Here is a 14,387-nt window from a genome sequence, read left to right on the forward strand (position 1 = left end):
TCTGTTTCTTCCTGTTCTGCAGAGTTACGCTGGATATCGACTGCTACTGACACTTCAGGATTCTTCTTCTTCTTCTTCTTCTTCTTCTTCTGCTTCTGCTGCTGCTGTTGGCTGACTGCGTGATAATGAGGATGCGTAGCTGGTGAGCCTGCCCTATATCTCCTCTGATAACATTACCAAATACTGCCATCCCATTGGCCGAAGTCTATCATGTGGATGGATTCAGGGCTTCTATTGGTTCCCACCGGTTTTGTCTGGACCACCATCTTGGATTACATCGTGGGAGGGGAGTGAGGGAGGGCGGACAGTGCACTCTGATAGTAATGTTGTGAACTAAGCCAGTTGGTCTCCAAATCACCTATGGTACATGGTGGAATAGGGTGAAGCTGGTGTGGGGTGTTCGATAATTTCATAAAAGGTAGGCAGTTCCAGCACAAGCATCTATCTGTGTGAGTAGTGAAATGCCATTATCTGTTGAAAAGGATCCACCACGTGCTCATCCATTTTCATTTCTTTCCAGTCATTGTGTAGGAGGCTATGGATACAGTCATCAGCTGTGTGCTTGCATTTAGTACACTTATTACATTCATCCCTGCTTATCACCAGCATTTCCTCAATCGTACATGAACCGTAAATTTACTTTCAATTTTTTTCTTAAAGGATTTACTTTATTTTCTAGTGATTCATCAAGAACATTAAAACATTTAATCACACTAGGTGAGCGTGGAAGTAGTTGCCAGGAAGTAACTAATGGAAAATGAAATTACCTTTAACAAATGTGAATTTTATTCCTAAAAGCTTTTTCAGGAACAGATTTAAAATTATAAGCAGGAAAGCACCCTCGAAATATCAAGTTACAATTTTATTTAGAGGCAGAAACAACATTATTAACAGTATGAGTCTTCAGGCTGAGAAGCTTGCCTGCTCCCTTTCAACATGTCCGTAGTCATGACTGCTCACAACAACCTCTGGAAGAATACACTGGTGCAAATCTGCAACACACCTGATTACTTTATGCTAAAAAAAAATTTAACAACTCACACAAACACGTAAACTATGCACCCCGTAATAGGGATGCCAAATGGTGCAACATTCCAACACTCAAATTATTTGCCACCGAAAGTGCAATTTTTTTTAAAGGACTCTTACGGAGGAAGGGTGGCAACCTTATAACCTAAAATGACTATTTAAATGAAACCCATAAAATGCAGACTTACATAAAATGTACAATATGCTCTACATTACACATATACCACCTCGCAAGATGATAGGCAAGATAAAAACATATTTCAAGAATTCGGCCTTTAAGCAATAAATTCATTAACACCGAATCCGACAAACATGTGAGAGGCAGCTATTAACGAATGGCAGATTGGGAGGAGGGGGGGGGGGCTTACTAAACAACCCGAACCGCAGATTGCTCTAAACCTCCCCAATTCCACAAGGAAAAAACGGACCACTCAATTCACAAATAACCACCTTCCCACGGGTGGGCAAATGGAGAAGAATGGTGGGACGACCCCAAAACAAAGCGGCTGGTGACCTCACCAAGAAAACAAGTAGAATTTGACAAGTAAATGAAACAACATATCTCTAATCACTTAACTTCTAATAAACTGCGATTTCTGGTGAAGACCTGGCGCAGCACTATTAGCACCCCCCAACGCTCTGCCAAACCGTCTGCTGCCAGCCACTTCAACAGACGCAGGAAGGCGCGCCGATCTCCCATGTCACGGCGTCGCAGCTCACCCCGGGCAGCCCGATGTCGTCGTTTTGTTCTTGTTGCTCTCGTGTGAACCGCGAAGCCACCACCCCTTTCTATACGGCGCTGCCCAGTGGACTCAAGTGGGGACCTCAAATGCACCAAAGCTCAAGGCAGACAAGTCATCTCGTGTCCCAGTGAGCGACCTACCAACCGACCGATCCAACTGCCAATAACCGTTGCCTGAGCAACTCGAGCAGACTGGCGGCCTAACGCACAGACTCGGATGCAGGAACTCAGCCCTGACCGGGCGACCACTAGCTGAGTTCTGTTATTGACGGAGTGACAAGACTGTCATTTGCTGGCATTAAAGTTTGATCCAAACGACAGATATACTAGCACTCCGACAACAGACAGACACTAACTACTGCACAAATGAAAACGAGAGACAGACCAGCAACTGGTGACATGAGACTGACCTAGCCTCACTCTGACTGACCAACTAACCAGACTCGCCGAGACTGACAGACTGGACGACTGCTGAGCTCATAGCGCCCCTTAAATGCAGGTGAACAGGCCACTTTTCCCCTTTCCCACCAGAGGGAGACACCAAAGCTGCGATTGCCACAGAGGCGCCACCGCCAGAAACGGAGGGCGACTGCTTCCCACTGCGGGCTGCGGCGCGCTCTTCAAAGCAGCAAATTTAACACAGCTCAGTACACATGGATGCATGTACTAGAGTGGGTAAAAGTCTTGCCTCTTGCACTTTGGAAGGCTGACTGAACTTTTATCGAATGATCTACAGTTAAAGCACATGCATTTATCAGCAAGAGTCACAAAGTTTAACTTAGCTCCATCCTGCTCCTTCATTATTTGATGAAGCATATTCATCTTAACCAATTATCATTGCTTTCCAAACATCATGCAGGTGGCTATTGACACAGTCCTTGGCTGCATGATACAGATAATATACCCATTAAACTCCTCCTTCTCCAGTACAGGCATCTCATCTATTGAACACAGTAAACAATTACATTTGTCGTCCCAGTCCAACAGGTAGACACAGACTGATCGAATTTGCCACCATTTTTCTCCAGACCGCCGTCTTGGATTACATTATTGGATGGAAGGGGAAATGGAAGGCCAACAACACACTCTGGTGGTGGTGTTGTTAACTAGGTCAATTGGACTTTGGACCTCAAGGTGAATACAATGGGTGGAGCTACTGTCTATGACAATTCATATGCAAAATTATTGAGGCTTTCGTGGCCACTTGTTGACAAACTGCCTATTGGCTTCTGTCTCGGGTTCTTCGACCGATGTTCAGCTAATGATTTTTCTGACGTTTCGCCAGCAAGAGTGGCTGGCATAGTCAAAGCTTCACCCTCCATTGCTGGCAATGGAGGGTGAAGCTTTGACAATGCCAGCCACTCGTGCTGGCGAAACATCAGAAAAATCATTAGATGAATGTCGGCCGAAGAACCCGAGACAGAAGCCAATAGGCAGTTTGTCAACAATTCATATGGTTTAAATAAACAGTGCATACAGAATAAAGACTTTCGTCCATCCTGACCATCAGCCCAGCACAGACTGAGTCCTTTTGCTACCAATGTACAGATGGGGGAAGAGAGAGAGGAAGGGAAGGGAGCGGAGGAGGTTGAGGTTAGGTTAGTGTAGGTAGCCTAACTGACCTATTTTCACTCCAAAATTTGAACTTCGCACCATGATGTCACTTCAACATTTCCACATCTATGTCGCCATCTTGGATCCGCCATCCTGAATAGATCTGGCAACAATGGAAACTGGGTCCATGCCCACTTTACCCTGCTACTTACATAAATAAACATATGTGTTACAGAATACTTAATCAGATATGTCTGTGGCCCATGAAATCCTCAACTGGTAGAGCCCCAGTGTACAGCTTGGAAAGGCAAGGTAACAGGGAAGGGGAAGGGAGATTAGGGCCTCACGTCCCGTCGACGACGGGGTCATTAGAAGTGGAGCAGAAACTCGAATTGCGGAATCAACCTTCCAGGATTTTGCCGTAAGCGATTTAGGGAAACCATGACAAACCTAAATCTCGATGGTCAGACGAGAATCTTACCTTTTTTCGAATGCTAGCGCAGTGTTTACACCATTGTGTCTGTTCTCTCGGAGCCGCTCTGTACGGTGAGTTCGATCCTAAATGTAAGGCCTAGCCAAGAGAAATGTGATGCATACAACGCACATAATAGACGAATCACAGTGCTATTTTCGTAGCGGATACGTTCTGAATCAGTTCTATGCAGAACAATAGCGAGACTTGTAGGAAATCCACATTTGCTAGAGAAGTAGATACATAATGCCTATTAAGCCGGCCGAAGTGGCCGTGGGGTTCTAGGCGCTACAGTCTGGAGCCGAGCGACCGCTACGGTCGCAGGTTCGAAGCCTGCCTCGGGCATGGATGTGTGTGATGTGCTTAGGTTAGTTAGGTTTAATTAGGTCTGAGTTCTCGGCGACTGATGACCTCAGAAGTTATGTCGCATAGTGCTCAGAGCCATTTTGAACCTATCAAAGTAAATGCCACAAACTATACATAATTATATGAAATTGTTGACATAGGTGGTGAATCGTTATAGAGTTTTGAGTAAGGCACATATGTTACGACACACGTGCCGAATCGTGACACAAGAAGCTAGATTGTGAACTTTATTGTACGATGGGTATATGCCAGACAAGGCTTCAACCGAAAAACTCGGAATTATCTACGTAATTAGTCACTTATAAGAAGCTATTACTCCAATCTTCAGGAAATGCGAAGTTTCAGGGAACCATTGGAAGATCCATGACGAGTTTGTGCGACCATCAAGAGATCGTCAGAGAGAGAAATTTAAGTGGGAGACAGTACAAAGAGGTCAGTAAGTTTACAGAGGTACACTTTATTTTGTTGTCCGTTTATCTGTCTGTCTGCCTGTCTGTCCGAGTGTTAAGTATCACTTTTCTAAGTAACAGGTAGGCGTATCGAGTTTAAATTATTGTCTCATGCTGAAGTCAATGGCCGCGTGGTGGAGTAAAAAAAAATTAAGCTTTTACGTCAATGCAATAAAAATATACTACCATTTATGTCACATATTTTGATATCTTAGCGGTATCAATATCAATAAAGGGCAAAAATCGTCGACATTCTGGATTGCCAGGATGGATGAACTGTCTACATATGTAATTAAGTTTGTGCGGATCTCTCGGTGCGCTAGTCCTGCTCGCACTTATTCAAATTTTTAATGCGTATGATGTCTTATTCTAGTTAAACAAAGGATAATGCCTTAGAAAGCCGAAACTGCTTGTTTGACGAACAAAAAGTTTACATAAGTACAACCTAAGTTGAAAGATGACACATTCATTAAACATACAGGGTGTAAATTTTAAGTTGACAAACCAGAATAACTCGAAAAATAAGCTTCACACGAAGAAATGTGTAGAATCCCAAGTTGATTATTTTCGAGGAGGACATCTGCTGGTGCTAAAATCAGCCAGCCACCCGAGGCCCCTGGAGGTGGGGTAGGAGGCAATTTAAGATTTCAAATGACAACCCCCATTTTTTTTATCGCAGAATCAGAGTCTACATAAAAAACTAATGGTTACGTATAAATAAAAAATACTTATTTACTTCGTAAATTTTGATTCGTTAAAACTAAAACTCTCCCTCTCTCCCCATAGGGTAGGGTTTGAGAGAGATGAATTAAAGTTTTATAAATGTTGACCGAAATATTAATTTTTCCCGCAGATTTGGATAAGTTTTGATTGTTTCCTGGTCATGAGGCCACACAACTTTTAATTATCAAACAAATAATCTGACTAGCTAACTAACTAACCAAACATCCTACTTGCTAACGAGTAAACTCATTGACTCAAATCTAACTGACTCAAAAACCTAATTTTCCACGCAAAATTGAGAACATGCATTTTCTTAAATTACAGCGCCAACTACCAAGAATCAGAACAAATTTTTAAGAGAAAATGTACGTAATTTTTATGTGGAATCTGATTCTGCAATAAAAAATGGGAGTTCCCATTGGAAATTTTAAAGTTGTCTCCCACCCCACCTCCAGGGGGCTGGGGGAGGCGGGCTAATTTTAGCATCAGCAGATGTCCCCCTCGAAAATAAACAACTTCGGATTCTATACGTTTCTTTTCGTGTGAAACTCATTTTTCGAGTTATTCTGGTTTGTCAACTTAAAAGTTTACACCCTGTATTTACGGCTATGTTCCTACAGTGCAGAAGCTGTATGAATTCAATATTTCTTTCTACTTGCAAATCACTCATCTGTCTATGTACAATAGTTTTCACAAACGTTAACGTATTTTTCCCCACACTATGAACAAAGTACTAAAAATCAGAAACAGGAAGGTATCACTGGATGAGGAGAGAGGGCAAGTGACAGTGATGGGACACGTTCTCTCCAACGGCTCATAACAGAGACCAGTGCAGACGGGGCATGGACAGACGCTGCTGACACGGCAGCCCTCCGCTGGGTCCACATAGCAGCCGGGGCCGCTGGCCCCCTGTGTGCCCCCTGCTTCCCGGCCGGGCCGCACCCAGTGATTAAGCAGCCCTGCCGCAGGTGTCAACACCGGCACTGACTCAGCCATTAGTCCGGCTCATATCCGCTCTGATTGCGCCGCTGTTTGTCTCCCAACGACCGGCCGGCCTCCGCCGATATCTTTGCAAATAATTGGCGCCGCCGCCGGATGAGGAGTGATTGCCCGCTCCCTGCACCGTGCTTGCTGTTCCCAGCACAGCAGCTACGGTTACTCGCCTACTAGCAGGGGGAACAGGCACCCGCCACGGCTGATTTCAGATGGGGAGACGGGCGAATGACATTGTCTTCCTCTATCCCCACTATCAAATGTAGTGTTCTATCATCCCCCATTTTGACGTTACTCACTTGCCTAGCATTTAATTATAACAATAACAAACATATTTTAACATAATAATTATAACTTGCTTACATTACGTAACTTTGCAAAAACAGACATAATGTCTTATGGGATAACAGCAATCAGTGATTTTATAAAGTTACTTAAAATCCGTCTTGATTGCAAATTTTTTTTTTTATTCATATGACCGATTTCGGTTCATTCAGAACCATCTTCAGATCTGTAAAAATAATGATACTAATTTACTATTTCACGGAAGCAAATGTTTTTCATCCTATCTAATCAACATCAAATGTACCAGAACGTACGTGATATTTCAGTTACAGGAGTAACCCGTCCAAATCCAGCAACTTTCACATGCTACGTCACATAAAATTGGTTGGCAGAGTGCACGTCATTTATATTAATTATAACACTATTACCGACAGGTGGCGTAGATCCGGATTTAATCCTCAACGAGCAAAGCGAATTCAATCATAACGCTTATTTTAGCATTTATGACGACCTTCTAAGATGACAACTGTTGCGTGTGGAGATCCAGGCCGAGGGTAGTTAAGTCCCATAGTGCTCAGAGCCATTTGAACCATTTGAATCCAGGCCGAGGGATGAGAGATGGTGCGCGGTGGAGAAGCCGGAAGACGCGTGCAGCGCCTGGCGTCGTTGACGGGGCCCTCCTGTGCGGCCCTCTTGCCCGCGGCGATGGACATCAGACGACTGAGCGGACCGCGGCACAACACCGAAATGGCGGGAACCACGGAAGCAGACCGTAGAGGCAAACAAGTTCACACCAGCACCATAGATATATAAATCGCCCTATGCTTTTTAGATCGTATAAAAATGATAATTTTACTGTTTTTTTTTTTATTCTGACAAGTACAGATGTTAACCTTGACATCTACATATTTTAATTAAGTATTTTAATATAAAAAAAGATCTACTGAAGACAGTATGTGCAAATGGAATGTAACAAATGTACCAGACGCCACCTGTCGGTAATAGTGTTATAATTGATATAAATGACGTGCACTCTGCCAACCAATTTTATGTGACGTAGCATGTGAAAGTTGCTGGATTTGGACGGGTTACTCCTGTAACTGAAATATCACGTACGTTCTGGTACATTTGATATTGATTAGATAGGATGAAAAACATTTGCTTCCGTGAAATAGTAAATTAGTATCATTATTTTTACAGATCTGAAGATGGTTCTGAATGAACCGAAACCGGTCATACGAATGAAAAAAAAATTTGCAATCAAGACGGATTTTAAGTAACTTTACGTAACTTTATCATAACGTATAAGAATAATGACTTACACAATATAAGATCAAAGTGTGCACTCACCACAATCAATATTTCACTTAGCACAGCGATTGTGAACACACGGTTCCAAACTATGGCTATGCGAGCGTGTAAATGAGAGTAAAACTGTTTCTTCAGTCGTTTCCACCTACAATCAGTGAAATCAGTGTTTTTGTTATTTTTTTCCTTGCTGAAGAGTCTTTCCCTTTCGGCCTTGCCTTACTCAACTTGCTGTGGTTTGTCGGTTATAGCGGTAGACTCAAAACATCAAGTCTAATTTATTGTTGGCAGCGATTATGGTCAGTCAGTGAATGGATGCCTGTACCTGGCTGGAAAGTTCTCCGCAGCCGGCCAGGACGACAGGTCATCCAACAGGTCTAGCAGCTAAAAACTATTCTTTGTTATACGTAGTCTGAAATTTTCTAGAATCCTTATTAATGCTTACATCGAGACTCTCAATTACCCGCTGGTTTACTCTCCGAGAGTTAACTGACAATTAACTGACGTTAATATGGCAGATCCCCACAATACAAGACAGCTGCTTATGTGTGTGCTGGTGAAAAGATTAAAATTTCGTGCTTTTTGATTTTGCTTTGTGGTGTCACAGTTCCCTAAATACTAATGTATCTCTAGTTCTTCGTGGAAAACCTCCGACCAATGTCTCTTGATGTCGACTGCGATTCTTCGACATTATGTGCCACAGTACTGAAAAAAAAGGTCCGTCGACATCAAGTTCGTTAGAGACGGATCCCCAACAGTCTAAATGGTCTAAGATAAGGACAGTAGTTGGACGAATTATGGTTAAAGAACAATTCCAGTGAAGTTAGTAACTGCAATTTCCCTCTAGTTACTTGACAATTGGGCTGATGCACAGTTTGCAAGTTTATTTCAATATCTTGTACTCTCCACCTCTTTTGAAGTCACCGCAAATTAATTCTTATAATTAATCGCTATCCTTACCGTCAACGTCCTCAAAATTTGCGGAAACATATCTACCTGAACGTTGGTATACAGGACACGTAAAATTCTGGCGACAAACTTTCGAAGTTTGTGCACGGGCGTTTGGTACGTTCTTCGATTTCACGATCCATTGTCTAAGCCGGCTTGTTACCGAGCAGTTTTGTTCAGAATTTTGGGCCAAGTGCTCTTGTATCTTTTAAATGCATGCTATTAACGGCTAAATTCAGTGCTTCAATTTTTTTACGGTGCGAGGCTTGAATTTTTCTGCTCATTGCTCTGGTTTTGTAAGTAATAACATAGTTCCGCGACCAGCTCGAGCTATCCGCCTTCTTCTGAAGTTACGCGAAGAGTTTAATTTCATGAAACCCCAGTGAACACTAGCTTTGATTGATTGTTATGGTTATCGCAGGCGCAATATATGTCAATCACTTGTTGGAGTCAAAGATATGTCACTTTACAGTAAATACCCATCTTGGCAATCATCAGCTCCTTTACGGTAACAGCTCTACGCAATATCAGAAACGATGTTGGGAAACACCTTAACAAGAGCGAACACATTTTGTAAGAGGATTGTTATATCAATCATGTTAATAGTATCTGAGGCATTAGTTATTCTTATTCAGTTTCTACATTATTGCAATTACATGGCGATCAATAGGTCCATTAAAAAAACAGTTCTGCGCATTACCAAAATGGATAGTGGAAAGCATGTTAATAACAGAGAACGCGTTTTGTAAGATTATCGTTACATCACCCATGTTAATGGTACCTAAGACATTAGTTATTCTTAACAAACATCTACATTAACTGCAGTTACAAAGTGGCTGAAGACTTCTTCTGAAGAACTGAAGAAAAGAAGATTAGGTGTAACGTCCCCTCGACATGGAGTTTATTAGAGACTGAACACAAGCTCGGATAGTGTAAAGGATGGGGAAGGAAATCGGCCGTGTCCTTTTAAAGGACCCAACCTGGTATTTTCGTGGAACGATTTAGGGAAATCAGGGAAAACCTGAATCTGAATGGCCGGACTCGGGTTTGAACCGTCGTCCTCGCGAACACGAGTCCAGTGTGCTGACCACTGCGCCAATCACTCGGTCAAGACACCAATTATGAAAGGTTAGCTCAGATAACCAGACAAATACTAATTATTATTTATTCCTCTGAACAGTCCTACTTCAATGAGCAGTCAGTAAGATAATCAAACTTACGTTATTTACTCGAGCAAAAGGTCAATAAATTGGAAATTTGTGGTAAGGTCTAATGGGATCAAACTGCTCAGGTCATCGGTCCCTGGTCCCTGAGCTTACGCGCTACGTACTCTACCTTAAACTAACTTACGCTAAGGACAACACACACAACTATGCCCGAGGGAGGGCTCGAAACTCCGACGGGCGGGGACTCACACAGTCAATGACAAGGCGCCTTTAGACCGCGCGGCTACCCCGCACGGCAAAGCTCACTAAGAGACATCATATGTTTAGATATCCGTGACAATATAGAAATGGATGGGGAAGTCATCTAGTACTGAAAATAAGTAATACCAAACAATACAATGCCATATAAATATATCTGAATAAAAACACAAAAAAACACACCTACAAAAAGTGGTGAAGGACTAGATGATACATCATTAGTCAATTCAACAGTCTTCTCTGCTTAGTGTCGGCCCATTCTTTTGACTCTTAGCACAAATCTGTTTTACGACATCGCTGATGTTGAATTTGCTCCCATTGCGTATTGAAGCCGAGTTGCAACGACCCACGTCATTGATCGACAGGACACGTCGCAAGTAGAGGTTCAGAAGAATGAATGACGTGCCCAAGTTTCCGTTTCATATACTGCAGATACGTGTAACGAAACTTTTCGAAGACATATTGGCAAGAAGATATCTTTCTGCATGTGGCGAAAGTATTCCACGCCCAGCTGATACTCTGAACAACATTTACTTCCAAGATCTTCACCATTTTCTGATAACTTCTAATTATGCACTGATATTAATTAATAGATTATAGATAGATTATATAATGGTAAGACAGAGATTTAGGAACCAGGTTTTAAATTGTAAGACATTTCCTGGGGCAGATGTGGATTCTGACCACAATCTATTGGTTATGAACTGCAGATTGAAACTGAAGAAACTGCAAAAAGGTGGGAATTTAAGGAGATGGGACCTGGATAAACTGAAAGAACCAGAGGTTGTAGAGAGTTTCAGGGAGAGCATAAGGGAACAATTGACAGGAATGGGGGAAAGAAATACAGTAGAAGAAGAATGGGTAGCTCTGAGGGATGAAGTAGTGAAGGCAGCAGAGGATCAAGTAGGTAAAAAGACGAGGGCTAATAGAAATCCTTGGGTAACAGAAGAAATATTGAATTTAATTGATGAAAGGAGAAAATATAAAAATGCAGTAAATGAAGCAGGCAAAAAGGAATACAAACGTCTCAAAAATGAGATCGACAGGAAGTGCAAAATGGCTAAGCAGGGATGGCTAGAGGACAAATGCAAGGATGTAGAGGCTTGTCTCACTAGGGGTAAGATAGATACTGCCTACAGGAAAATTAAAGAGACCTTTGGAGAGAAGAGAACCACTTGTATGAATATCAAGAGCTCAGATGGCAACCCAGTTCTAAGCAAAGAAGGGAAGACAGAAAGGTGGAAGGAGTATATAGAGGGTTTATACAAGGGCGATGTACTTGAGGACAATATTATGGAAATGGAAGAGGATGTAGATGAAGATGAAATGGGAGATAAGATACTGCGTGAAGAGTTTGACAGAGCACTGAAAGACCTGAGTCGAAACAAGGCCCCGGGAGTAGACAACATTCCATTTGAACTACTGATGGCCTCGGGAGAGCCAGTCATGAAAAAACTGTACCATCTGGTGAGCACGATGTATGAGACAGGCGAAATACCATCAGACTTCAAGAAGAATATAATAATTCCAATCCCAAAGAAAGCAGGTGTTGACAGATGTGAAAATTACCGAACTATCAGTTTAATAAGTCACAGCTGCAAAATACTTACGCGAATTCTTTACAGACGAATGGAAAAACTGGTAGAAGCCGACCTCGGGGAAGATCAGTTTGGATTCCGTAGAAATGTTGGAACACGTGAGGCAATACTGACCTTACGACTTATCTTAGAAGAAAGATTAAGAAAAGGCAAACCTACGTTTCTAGCATTTGTAGACTTAGAGAAAGCTTTTGACAATGTTAACTGGAATACCCTCTTTCAAACTCTGAAGGTGGCAGGGGTAAAATACAGGGAGCGAAAGGCTATTTACAGTTTGTACAGAAACCAGATGGCAGTTATAAGAGTCGAGGGGCATGAAAGGGAAGCAGTGGTTGGGAAAGGAGTAAGACAGGGTTGTAGCCTCTCCCCGATGTTATTCAATCTGTATATTGAGCAAGCAGTAAAGGAAACAAAAGAAAAATTCGGAGTAGGTATTAAAATTCATGGAGAAGAAGTAAAAACTTTGAGGTTCGCAGATGACATTGTAATTCTGTCAGAGACAGCAAAGGACTTGGAAGAGCAGTTGAACGGAATGGACAGTGTCTTGAAAGGAGGATATAAGATGAACATCAACAAAAGCAAAACGAGGATAATGGAATGTAGTCAAATTAAGTCGGGTGATGCTGAGGGAATTAGATTAGGCAATGAGACACTTAAAGTGGTAACGGAGTTTTGCTATTTAGGGAGTAAAATAACCGATGATGGTCGAAGTAGAGAGGATATAAAATGTAGACTGGCAATGGCAAGGAAAGCGTTCCTCAAGAAGAGGAATTTGTTAACATCGAGCATAGATTTAAGTGTCAGGAAGTCGTTTCTGAAAGTATTTGTATGGAGTGTAGCCATGTACGGAAGTGAAACATGGACGATAACTAGTTTGGACAAGAAGAGAATAGAAGCTTTCGAAATGTGGTGCTACAGAAGAATGCTGAAGATAAGGTGGGTAGATCACGTAACTAATGAGGAGGTATTGAATAGGATTGGGGAGAAGAGAAGTTTGTGGCACAACTTGACTAGAAGAAGGGATCGGTTGGTAGGACATGTTTTGAGGCATCAAGGGATCACAAATTTAGCATTGGAGGGCAGTGTGGAGGGTAAAAATCGTAGAGGGAGACCAAGAGATGAATACACTAAGCAGATTCAGAAGGATGTAGGTTGCAGTAGATACTGGGAGATGAAGAAGCTTGCACAGGATAGAGTAGCATGGAGAGCTGCATCAAACCAGTCTCTGGACTGAAGACCACAACAACAACAACATTAATTAACATTTCCTCGTATTTGCTTCTAGATGAGGGTCTGCTGCACTGGCGGACTCACGCGTGGCACCAAGCTGTCTTTTCAGATGACTTCCGTTTCTGCGTACAGCGTGACAACGGACGTATCCGTGTGTGGAGGCTCCAGGAGGAGAGAACGTTGTCAGTTGCATTTGTCATTCCTCGGGACACGGTGCCAGCACCTAGGTAGAGTATACGGTGTGCCGATGGATGTAGAACATGATCCCCTCTGGTTAGCATAGTCAGTGATCTGAACAGTAGGCGTTACAATTCTGACGTGTCAGGGCCGGTGGCAGCGCCCCATCTTCTAGAAGTCCGTGAGGTTATGTTCGAACAAGATAACCCAAGAGACTCCGCGGTGAAGTAACGTTGCCAGTCTGCATTCGTCGTTAGTCTGGGTACGGACCCAGCACGTAGCTAAATGGTACGGGGTACCATTGGATACACAAAATGACCGCCTCCGGTTAGCATAGCCGGCGGTTTTAACTGTAGGAGTTACAATTGTGACGTCTTAAGGCCAGTGGCTCTGCCTCATCCTCCAGATCTCCGTGAGGTTATCTTTGAACAAAATGAACGAAGAGCTCGAGTTGCCCATAACGTCCTGATCTATCTAGATAGAGAGGGGTAAGACTGGTGGCATGTCCATCAAGTTGTAACCTCTCACTCTCCAAAAACAGGTGAATAAAGGTTGCAGAGAAACAGATGCCCCATCAGTCTCTAGTAACAGCGATTAATGAATTCTGGGACACAACTGAAACAAATGTTACTCAAACTGTTCCGGGCCATCCGGGCTAGAGGTGTTGCTCTCAGATGCAGCAGCTCTACACATTAAATTTCTCACTAATTGTTCCTTGAAATAAGGATTTACGATGATCATCGATATTTACGAAATATCGATGGAAGTTTTAATATCTATTTTTCAATATCTATGCTGTACTCTTTGCTGCATCTTAACGTGCGCCTTAAAGAAAAAATATGGGCCTGTCATTTTCTTCTTACTTCTCTGAATGTATCTCGTAACACCATAATTACAACGTTTAAAGGAGTAGAAACAGCATTTGGAAGAAGAAGTCATAAACCTGTTTTGTTCAGTGGCTCAATTTGATATCAAAAATTTCTACTGAAAAGACTGCCAAAATACCTGACTTGATTACAGCTATGAAAAAGATAGTAATGTGGTTGAAACGAATGTAGTAGCAAGTGATGAGCTAAGAAAAGAATCAGA

This window comes from Schistocerca cancellata, chromosome 1 (genome assembly GCF_023864275.1).
Source record: "Schistocerca cancellata isolate TAMUIC-IGC-003103 chromosome 1, iqSchCanc2.1, whole genome shotgun sequence".
NCBI lineage: Eukaryota > Metazoa > Arthropoda > Insecta > Orthoptera > Acrididae > Schistocerca > Schistocerca cancellata.